Source organism: Rhinopithecus bieti, unplaced genomic scaffold (genome assembly GCF_001698545.2).
Source record: "Rhinopithecus bieti isolate Rb0 unplaced genomic scaffold, ASM169854v2 scaffold_51230, whole genome shotgun sequence".
Taxonomy (NCBI): Eukaryota; Metazoa; Chordata; class Mammalia; order Primates; family Cercopithecidae; genus Rhinopithecus; species Rhinopithecus bieti.
Genome location: NW_016820119.1, coordinates 671,475 through 682,770, shown reverse-complemented (window position 1 = coordinate 682,770; position 11,296 = coordinate 671,475).

Genomic DNA, 11,296 nt, shown 5'->3' with positions numbered 1-11,296 from the left:
TTTCTTTCTTTCTTTCTTTCTTTTCTTCTTCTTCTTCTTCTTTTTTTTTTTTTTGAGATGGAGTCTCACTCTGTCATCCAGGCTGGAGTACAGTGGTACGATCTTGGCTCGCTGCGACCTCCACCTCCTGGGTTCAGGCAGTTCTCAGCCTCAGCCTCCTGAGTAGCTGGGACTACAAGCGCACACCACCAAGCCTGGCTAATTTTTGTATTTTTGGTAGAGATGGGGTTTCACCATGTTGGCCAGGATGGTCTCGATCTCCTGACTTCGTGATCCATGCGCCTCAGCCTCCCAAAGTGCTGAGATTACAGGTGTGAGCACCACTGCGCCTGGCTGGTTACCATTTATTTTGATAAACCTTATCTTACAGACATGGTCAGAATCAACATCTGCAGTATTTGTAAGTTCTTAAGGGGAAGCCCAACAAATGTTCTACCTCTGATTAAGGAATGATTCTTCATCTGGGAAGGTCATGCAAGGAGAGGGCAGGGGAAGGGAGCCTTGAAATAGGACACCGACCTATGCAGCCACTTTGCTGGAACTGACTTGGCAATCAATGCGGTGCCATCGAATTGTCAGGTATCTCCCACTTCTCATCTTTAAGTGCTTTGGACATTTCAGGTAATGGATTTCATTTCAGGTTGGGAGCTCTAGACTGCCATAGTTTAAGAGCGTTAAATCCAATTTTATTATAGTAGTCCCCAGTAAAGAGAGCAGCCCAATTTGGGAACACTCACCTGCTTCTTATGAATGGGGATAGCGGACATGACGATAAAAAATGTGGGCTTGGGAGGCAAACAGATGGGGCTGGGTGCAATGGCTGGCACCTGTAAACCCAACACTGTGGGAGTCTGAGGTGAGAGGATCACTTGAGCCCAGAAGTTCGAGGCTGTGGTGAGCTAGGATTGCAACCACTGCACTCTAGCCTGGGCAACAGAGTGAGATCCTGTCTCAATAAAAGAAAAAAAAAAAAGGCAGATAGGTAGTTCTAATTTCAGCTCCTCCAGGCTGTGTGATTTTAGGTGTTTCTTAACCTCTCTGAGCCTCAACTTCCAGTCTTTCAAAAAGGAAGGCACAATATGGACTGTTATTTTGCCTTGCACAGACCCTTACAGATAATAACAATTAGGTACACCATTGGGTTCTTTAATATTACTAGCTCACTAATCTAGACAAATACCCATGCAGTGTAGACATTATCATCTCCATTTAAATTCCTTTTGCACAGCCCCCACCACCCACTTCAGCTGGGTGTACTCATGCTCATCCATTCGCCTTCCTCTCAGTAGAGTTGAATTTGCAGAACAGAGGTTTTTTCACTCTAAAGTTCTACATCAGGAGTTGATAAACTATGATCTGTGGGCCAGATCCACTGCTTGGTTTTTGTAAATGAAGTTTTACTGGAACACAGTCATGCTTAGTTGTTTGTATCTTATCTATACTGCTTTTGCACCACAATGGCTGACTTGAGTAGTTTGGACAGACACTGTCTGACTCAACAAAGCTTGAAGTATTTACTGTCGGGCTCTGTACAGAAACACTTTGCCAACCCCTGTCCTAATGACTGATAACAGCTTGGGCCAGTTATCAATGTATTGCCTCATAGCTCCAAATTCACCCTACAGTACCTGCCTCGGGGTGATGTCCTGTAAGCGTTTTCTGCCTGAGAGTGAGCCCAATATGAAGGCTTGCCAGTAGGAGGAACCAGGGTGATGTTGCAGGAGGAAGGGGGCTGCTCTTCCCGATCCTGCGTGCGGTGCTGTTTGCTTTTTCTTGCCCCTGCTGCATGGTTAGTGGTACTACAGCTGTGTGGGAACGTCTGTGGTACTCTGCTCCAATTGCATCTCCAGATCAACCCCTTGGTGACCTTGTAGCCCTGGCCCAGGCCTGGTGACCACCTTCCAGTGCCTTCCTGAGGTGGACACCAGGTGTTCCAGGCGTCATACCCACAGTGGCGCTCTGGCTCCCTCCCACCAGCCTCAGCTCACCTATAGTTTCCTACTTGCCCAACAGCATTGGAGTGGCTCTGCCCTGGGCAGACTTCTGTGCCACCCAATGGGCTGTAACAATACTTCCTCTAAGGAGGTCTGAACTCCAATCTTTTTTTTTTTTTTTTTCGTAGAGATGAGGTCTTGAACTCCTGGCCTCTAGTGATCCTCCTGCCTCAGTCTCTCAAAATGCTGGGATTGCTGGCATGAGCCACTGCACCCAGCTCCCAGTCTTGAGGAGAGAACTCTCCTTCCAAGTTGTCCTTCCTTGAATACTCTCCTTCAGCCCTGGGGAACTGTTAGAGTTCTCTTTATATCTTTACATTTACTCTTCTTTCATAGCTTCATACCTCTTTGTGTTAGGCTTCTCTGTGTAAATTGCTATGTGGTTTCTGTATCTTGATTGGACCCAGAACTATATACAGCTTAATGTGTAACCATTCCCAATTTCTGAGACTAAAGCCTTAAGAAGAAATTTAAGACACAAACCAGCAGGTAAAATGTAATAGTTGTTAAAAGTAAAGTGTTTTATTTCATACTTTAATGAAGTAACATATGTTCATCAAAGGAGGAAATTAAAAAGTACAGGAAAAGGAAGGAAAAAAAATCACGTGTAGAAAAATCATTGCTGAAAGAACACCACTGTTACATCTTGGTGTGTAGGTGGCAGGGACTTGCAAGCTGCAGGAGTACAGGTTCTTGTCTGTTTCTGCTCTCAATTGCTTAGGGTCCAGTACGTGGTAGTCCTCCTGCTGGATGCATCGAGAGGGAGTGAGACCTAAGTAGTGCTACTTTGCCCACTGTGTGTACCATAAAACTACCTAAAGTACCCTGAGCCATTAAGCTGCTTTGGTGAATCTTCAGAGTTAGGCTTCTTAAGTAGGTGATGCTCATGTTTAAGAACTGTGTCGTGGGACAGGAGAGGCCCAGCCTGCCCTTAACTGTGGAGCTGCATCAGTGAGGAGATCTAGAGGGAGCCTTACGATTAATCCAATGGGCTTTTCTCTCACTCTGTGAAGGGCTACACCTCGTTCCATCCACCAGCCTTTTGTATGATACTGCAGAAGCATCCTCCTTCCTGAGTATGACCAGGCACCAGGGGTGCTGCCCCACAGGCATCTTCTCTGTGAAATGCTTGTGCTTGAAAGAACGGGCTGGTGCTCAGGAGCCAGGCTTGTTTCCAGTCTCTGCCTCTCCTGCCGGGCCGTCCGCCTCTGGCATAAGCCACTTCTCTGCTCAGTCCCTTTAGGCCTCTTCCATTTCAGAGAGGCTAAATTGGCATTACAGCCACTGTTCCCACTGGCCTCTCCCCTGTGCCCATGCCTGCCAGCATGCATGTATGCACGCGTGCACGCACACACACACACACACACACACACGTGCACACATGCGTGCTGATGTATTTCTTTTCTTTTTAAATTTTAACTTAACTTTAATTTTATTTTATTTTTTGAGACAGAGTCTTGCTCTATTGCCCAGACTGGAGTGCAGTGGCACGATCATGGCTCACTGTGTCCTTGACCCCCCATGGCTCAAGTGATCCTCCCACCTCAGTCTCCCAGTAGCTGGGACTAAAGGCATGCACCACCATGCCCACCTACTTTTTAAATTTTTTGTAGAGATGAGGTCTCACTATGCTGTCCAGGCTGGTCTCAAGCTCCCGGGCTCAAGCAATCCTCCCCGCTTGGCCTCCCAAAGTGTTGGGATTATAGGCATGAGCATTGTGCCTAGCCCCCCTTCCTTTTACTTCTTAATGGACAATTCTAATTTAAACCATTATGCACCATTGCCTTCCATGATGCCTTAGACCAGTCATCCCAATGTATATATCTAGACATTCAGAGATGAATCATATTCTACTTCTGGAATATGCATGATCACAGGCAGAATATGTATCCTTTGGGGATCAGGAATTTACCTTTGTGTGTGTGTGCTGGGGATCAGGAATTTACCGTCAGGCTCCTTTCAAATTTACTTTTTACTTTTTTTTTTTTTTTGAGATGAATTCTTGCTATGTTGCCCAGGCTGGCCTCAAACTCCTGGAATCTAGCAATCCTCCCACCTTAGCCTCCCAAGCAGCTGGGATAACAGGAATGAACTACCATGCCCAACCATCAGGCGCCTTTTTACCAATCCAAATGTGTCAATCAACCACACAACAACAACAACAAATGCATCGAAAAGTTATTGTTAAAATGCACCAAGCTTAGCTAGGATATCTGGGAATACTGAGAAGGGGAAGACAGGGCCCCTTACCCTGAGTGCCAGTTGGAGCAATAAGACTCAAACACTCAAGAAGTTAAATAAGAGTTAAATCCATTGCAAGAGCTGATAATCAACATAAGACAGTGGTCACAGGCAGAGTGTGATGAATGCATTACTAAGGAGCTATACAGCACTAGGTGAGTCCCTCAACCTTGCTGAGTCTGATTTCCTTTCTTGATTGTATTAGTTTGCTAGGGCTGCTGTAACAAAATGCCCCAGACTAGGTGACTGAAGCAATGAAAATGTATTTTCTCACAGTTCTGGAGGCCAGAAGTCCAAGATGATGATGTCAGCAGCTTGGTTTCTTCTGGTGCCTCTCTCCATGGCTTGCAGATGGCCACCTTCTCACTATGTCTTCACATTTGTCCCTCTGTTTCCTGTGTCCTAATTTCTTATAAGGATAGTAGTCACATTGGATTAGGGCCCACCCTAATGACTCCACTTTAACTTAATTACTTTTTATGTTTTAGAGATGGTATTGCTATGTTGATCAGGCCGGTCTCCAACTCCTGGATGCAAGCCATCCTCCCTTGGTCTCCCAAAGTGCTGGGGTTAGAGGCATAAGCCACCACATCCAGCCTTAATTACTTCTTTAAAGGGATGATATGGTTTGGATCTGTGTCCCTGCCCAAATCTCATGTCAATTGTAATCCCCAGTGTTGGAAATGAGGCCTAGTGGGAGGTGATTGGATCATGGGGATGGTCTTTCATGAATGTTTTGCATCATTCTGGTGCTATTTCTTGTGATAGTGAGTAAGTGAGTGACCATGAGAGCTGGTTGTTTCAAAATGTGTAGCACCTCCCTGCTATGTCTCTTCTGCCTGCTCCAGCCATGTAAGACGTGCCTGCTTCCTCTTTGCCTTCCACCATGATTATAAGTTTCCTGAGGCCTCCCCAGAAGCCAAGGAGATGCCAGCATCATGCTTCCTGTACAGCCTGTAGAACCATAAATACAGAACTTCCATAAATACAAAAAAATTAGCTGGGCATAGTGGCAGGTGCCTGTAATCCCAGCTACTCAGGGGGCTGAGGCAGGAAAATCTCTTGAACCTGGGAGGCGAAGGTTGCGGTGAGCTGAGATCGCACCACTGTACTCCAGCCAGAGTGACAGAGTGAGACTCTCTCTCAAAAAATAAAATAAATAAATAAATAAATAAATAGATAAATAAATAAAGAATCACACATATGCTGGGAAGCAAAGGGACTGCTAGGAGACCCTCTGATTAGGCAAGAGATGGGCATGACCTGAACTAAGGCAGCAGCAGCGAGGATAGAGAGCATAGGGAAAATAATGTGAATTTATGAGAGAGAATCAACAAAATTGTTGAGTGATTAGGTGTGGTATCAAAACTCCTGGGTGAGATGGGCACAGTGGCTCATGCCTGTAATCCCAGCACTTTAGGAGGCTGAGGTGGGCGGATCACTTGAGGCCAGGAGTTTGAGACCAGCCTGGCCAACATGGCAAAACCCTGTGTCTACTAAAAATATAAAAAATTAGCTGGGTGTGGTGGCCGGTGCCTGCAACTCCACCTACTTGGGAGACTGAGGCAGGAGAATTGCTTGAACCTGGGAGGTGGAGGTTGTAGTGAGCCAAGATGGTGCCACTGCACTCCAGCCTGGATGACAGAGTAAGACTCCATCTCAAACAAAGACAAAGACAAAAACAAAAACAAAGTCACCTGGGTGTCTGGTTTGGTCAACTGGATAGGTGTGGGGAGGACAGGTCGTGCTGTTTGCTGAGGTGTGAAGTGGAGGAGGAAGAGAAGCAAAGATGATGAGATCCACTTTCAACCTGTTCAGTAGCCATATCTATCAGGTGTCTAACCTAGTGGTTAATAGCATGAGTTTCAGAGTCCACAAACCTGAAGTCAAATCCCAGCTTATCAGGTCCTGGCTGTGTGATCCTGGGAATTACTCAAACTTTCTGAACTGACATTTGTTCACTATAAAATGGGTATAGTAATATCTCCCTTATAAGGTTGTTGCTGATAATTAAAGGAGATTAAATATGTTCAGCACATAGCACAGCATACCCATGCATCTGGAACGTAGTATTAATGCAGTAAGTGGAAAGTCATTATTATCATCACTACATTTAGATGAAATGATGAACAAATCCAAGCTTTCTTTTGGTTGCTTTCCTGTGTATTTATAGATCATGTCTCTAACTTGGATTTCAGTTCCTCTGCTCCATTTGGAAACACTGCCTTCTACTTTTTATTGCCATTTGTTCCTGGAGATCGGAGTTTTTCCCTGATGCTCAGCTCTTTGATAGGGTTGACTAGAAGGCAGGATTGTTTTGTTTACTGGAGGCAAATTTTGAGAAGGGAACTCAATGCGCACTCCACACTTTTACCACCAGGTGGCGTCCCTCCTCTGGTCATCTCCATGTAGCTCTGGTATGAGAGAATCAACAAAATCAGTGTGTGATTAGGTATGGTATCAAAACTCCTGGCTGAGACAGGCGTGGTGGCTCATGCCTGTAATCCCAGCACTTTGGGAGGCCAAGGTGAGCAGATCATCTGAGGTCAGGAGTTCGAGCCCAGCCTGGCCAACATGGCAAAACCCCGCCTCCTAACAACACAAAAAAATTAGCCGAATGTGGTGGTGTGCGCCTGTAATCCCAGCTACTGGGGAGGCTGAGGCAGAATTGCTTGAACCCGGGAGGCGGAGGTTGCAGTGAGCTGAGATTGCGCCCCTGCACTCCAGCCTGGGCGACAGAGCAAGACTCTGTCTCAAAAAACAAAGAAACAAAATACATCCATAAAAAAGAACTTCAAACATAAGGAATAAATAATAACCCCCTACAACCCCAAACTTACTGAATTGTAATGTTTTATTTTCTTATCCAGTTCACCTACTAGACAGTGACTTCCGTGAAGAGAGGACCTCTATTTTATGACATTTCCTCCCCAGCCTCTGTGTCTGACATAGATATTCAGTAACAGTTTGATGAATAAATGGAAGTACACTCAGTCCCCCTTCTCTGTTCATACTCTTCTGCTTTCCTCCTTTTTTGGGAGATTCTCCTCATCTACGCCTTCAGTTTTTGAGAGGCAAGCAGAGAGTCAGCCATGGGCACTCCCTGACACTGAGAACTAGTGATGTCTCACCATGACACCCTCTGCCACCAAAGCTTGGTATACTACAAACAGCGCGGGCTTGGAACCACATACATGTATCCAAACTTCAGCTCTTTCTTTTTTATTCTTATTTATTTATTTATATGAGACAGAATCTCACTCACTCCGTTGCCTAGGCTGGAGTGCAGTGGTGGCATCTCACCTCACTGCAACCTCTGCCTCCTAGGTTCAAGCAATTCTTCTGCTTCAGCCTCCAGAGTAGCTAGGACTACAGGCATGCATCACCATGACCGGCTAAATTTTGTATTTTTAGTAGAGGCTGGGTTCACCATGTTGGCCAGGCTGGTCTCGAACTCCTGACCTCAAGTGATTATCCTGCCTCAGCCTCCTAAAGTGCTGGGATGACAGGCATGAGCCACCGTGCCTGGCCTTTCTTTTTTTAAAAAATGAACATGGCAAATTATTTATTGTCTCTGAGCCTCAGTTGTATTATCTGTAAAAAGAAGAATTATAATTGCTTTGCAGAATGGTTGTGAGAATCAAATAAGATACCCAACTGCTTGGCATAGTAGGTGAGCATTAAATGTTTATTTCCTTTCCTGTAGGTTTTATGTTGATTCTGGGAAAATGACTTCATCCTTGGGGAGGAACGGCTGTTATTCATTATGCAGCTGGAACAATGACAATATGGATCTTTGGGAAACACCCACTTCCCCTGCCCCAGCATAGGAAATGGAATGTCAGCCTCCCCCACTTACCCAAGTCCTCTGTGTCCAACTAGGCCAGGGAAAAATGAGAAGGGGCTGCAGTGCCTCTGCACTGTGTCCTCCCAGTTCTATTTGTCCATTCTTCCATTCGTGTATTCATTCATATAACACTCCACATGGCTGAGTGCCTACTGTGTGCAGGCCCAGGGCTGGGTGCTCGGACTCAGTGGTGAACAGACAGACTTGGCCACTGTCATCACAGAGAGTTTGTAGATGGAGGTGAGATACCCGAACACCTTGCGACAGCCTTAACTGTAACTGGTAAGGGCTATGGATAAAAAGTGCAGGCTCTGGGAGGGAATGACACGGGGATCTCACTTGTTCTGAGGCCTGGAGGGCTTCCCTGAGGAATTGGTGCTGAAACTGAGATATGAAGGACACATGGGAGTCAGCCAGGCAAAGTGGGTGGGGAGAAGAGAACACCTTCCATCCTTGCACTCCCTGTTTACCCCCTTTCCCCATCAACTTGTGGGGTGCCTCATGTGGGTGCCCATCCCAGCGCTCCCTGCCACAAAGTTCTACCTGGGCCTCACCCCCAAAACCTCCTAGCTCAGCCCCTCCCTCCCCCTTCTTAAATGGCTGCAGGAACTAGAGTCTCCTTCTCCTCAAATAAGTTGTCCTAAGATGACAGCAGAGAAACGTGTCCCCTTCACAGAGCACTTGCCTTCTACTCAAGGACGCATACAGATGAAGTCTCTTTAAAGAACAGAATCTAAAAACGGAGATCTCAGGCACTTTCTGGCCAGAGTTTTGGGGAATCTGGCCAGTGTTTTGCTGACTCTACCCTGAGCATAATCTCCTGCCACATGGGTCCATCTTTCTTCTCTCCCTATGTCACTGCACTCCTCAGCCTCTCCCCACCAGAGCAAACAGGCAGCACCCTGAGTCTGTCCTTCCTGGTTTGGCATAGCCAGAGGCCAGGGTCCAGAGCAGCCCAGGGCACCAGGTGAAGGTACACAAGTGTTCCATCGCTGGGCAAGAGGACCCAGCCCAAGCAAGGAAAAAGATGAACTTGACGTCAGCCCTGGGCGAGGCCGGCCAACGGTCGGTGTGTGAGCCTCAAAAGGAAAAGAAGGAATCATGATGAATGGAGTCAGGCTGCTTTCATTTTCTTTTCTTGAGTAGGCTGCAGAGCTGGGCAGTGCTGGCAACAAGAAGCAAGCCCCTGTAGACCCTCTGCGGATGGGATGGGGACACATACGTCCAATCAGACTATAGCCAGATGGTGGCATCTCTAGTGGCAGTGTTGTCCTGAGTGCTGTGCCATTGAAGGGATATTGATAACTTGGATGTAGATAGAGTGATCAAAGATGACACTAATCTGGGCAGACAGATAATGAAAATCATCATAGTTAGCATTTATATGTCTGGCCCGTTTCACTTTGCCACACACTTTTGCATTGTATTTAATTCTCATGATGACTCTAAGAAGTGGGAGTGATGTCCCTAGGTGACAGATGAGGAAACAGAGACTTGGCAGGGTAAGCAACATACCCAACGTCGCATAGCTAATATGTGGTGAGTTGGGCTTGGAAAACCGTCTGAGGGTCTCACCAACACTTACAAACTCCACTCCTCTATCCATCGTCCATCCATCCATCCAACAAAGATTTATTGAACTCCTTCCAAGTGTTGGGCGACATGTGAGGTAAGGCAGACAAAGTCCTGCTCTCATGGAGCTTACATCCTAGGAAGGAGACTGAGAATAAAGAAGTCAACCAATTTTTAAGAATTTCACAGAGGCCGGGTGTGGTGGCTCAAGCCTGTAATCCCAGCACTTTGGGAGGCTGAGTCGGGCGGATCACGAGGTCAGGAGATCGAGACCATCCTGGTTAACATGGTGAAACCCCGTCTCTACTAAAAAAATATAAACAAACTAGCCGGGCGAGGTGGCGGGCACCTGTACTCCCAGCTACTCGGGAGGCTGAGGCAGGAGAATGGTGTAAACCCGGGAGGCGGAGCTTGCAGTGAGCTGAGATCCGGCCACTGCACTCCAGCCTGGGCGACAGAGCGAGACTCCGTCTCAACAACAACAACAACAACAACAACAAAAAGAATTTCACAGAAGTGCTATAAAAAATAAAGTCGTGGCCAGGTGTGGTGGCTCACACCTGTAATCCCAGCATGCTGGGAGGCTGAAGTGAGAGGATTCCTTGAGCCCAGGAGTTCAAGATCAGCCTGGACAATGTAGTGAGACCCCGATTATTAAAAAAAAAAAATTAGCTGGGCATGGTGGCATGCGCCTGTAGTACCAGCTGCTTGGGAGGCTGAGATGAAAGGATCGCGTGAGTCCAAGAAGTTGATAAATAAATAAATAAATAAATATAAAGTGAGGCAATAGGATAGGGCCACTTTACACTGAATGACAGGGGAAGATGTCTCTTCAGAAGTGACATCTGTGGCAAAAAGGAGCCAGGTGGGGAGCATCTGGGGAAGGCCCGTAGGCAGGGGTAGGTTTGGCATCTTTGAGAAACAGCATCAACTTGAATGGATTAAGTGATCTGTGCTTCTAGGCTGAGTTTCAAGAAATTGATTAGGATCAATGTCAGGTCTTGTGCTTGGGCCCAGGGTGCTGTGGACTTGCTTAGACTGGGCCTGAGTGAGAGAGGCTGGAGTCTCAGTTGGTCTGGTAAAGTTCACATGATCTTGAGTTGCGCTGCGCTGATAAAGTAGTGTCTGGGGTGGAGAAGGGGATGGACTCTCTCTCCTGTGTGCTGGTCGGACCCACCGGGAGATCTGCATGCTCCCAGGCTGCACATGGACAAATTAGACTGTCTGGCCTGGAGAACTGCCACCAGGACGGTGAGCAGGATGGGGCGGGAAAACCACTTACTCCTGGCAGAGGAGATCTGGGGAGGCACAAGCACCGCCTCCAGAAAAATCTAGGGTCCGTGGGAAGGAGTTACAAGGAATGAGATTTCTTTTACTTCTTTTTTTTTTTTTAATTCATTGATAAAAGAGATATGTGCAATATCTAAAGTAGAAATAAGTATTAGAAAAAGGAAAAGGAATCATTTAAATCCCATATCTACTATAGGCAGTCATTGATGACATCTGGCATAATTTGTTTTCTAGGCTTAAGAAAATATACTGGGGCCAGGTGTGGTGGCTCATGCCTGTAATCCCAGCACTTTGGGAGGCCGAGACTCTGTAAGAAAGAAAGACGGGGCAGGGGGGCGGTGGGGAAGGGAGG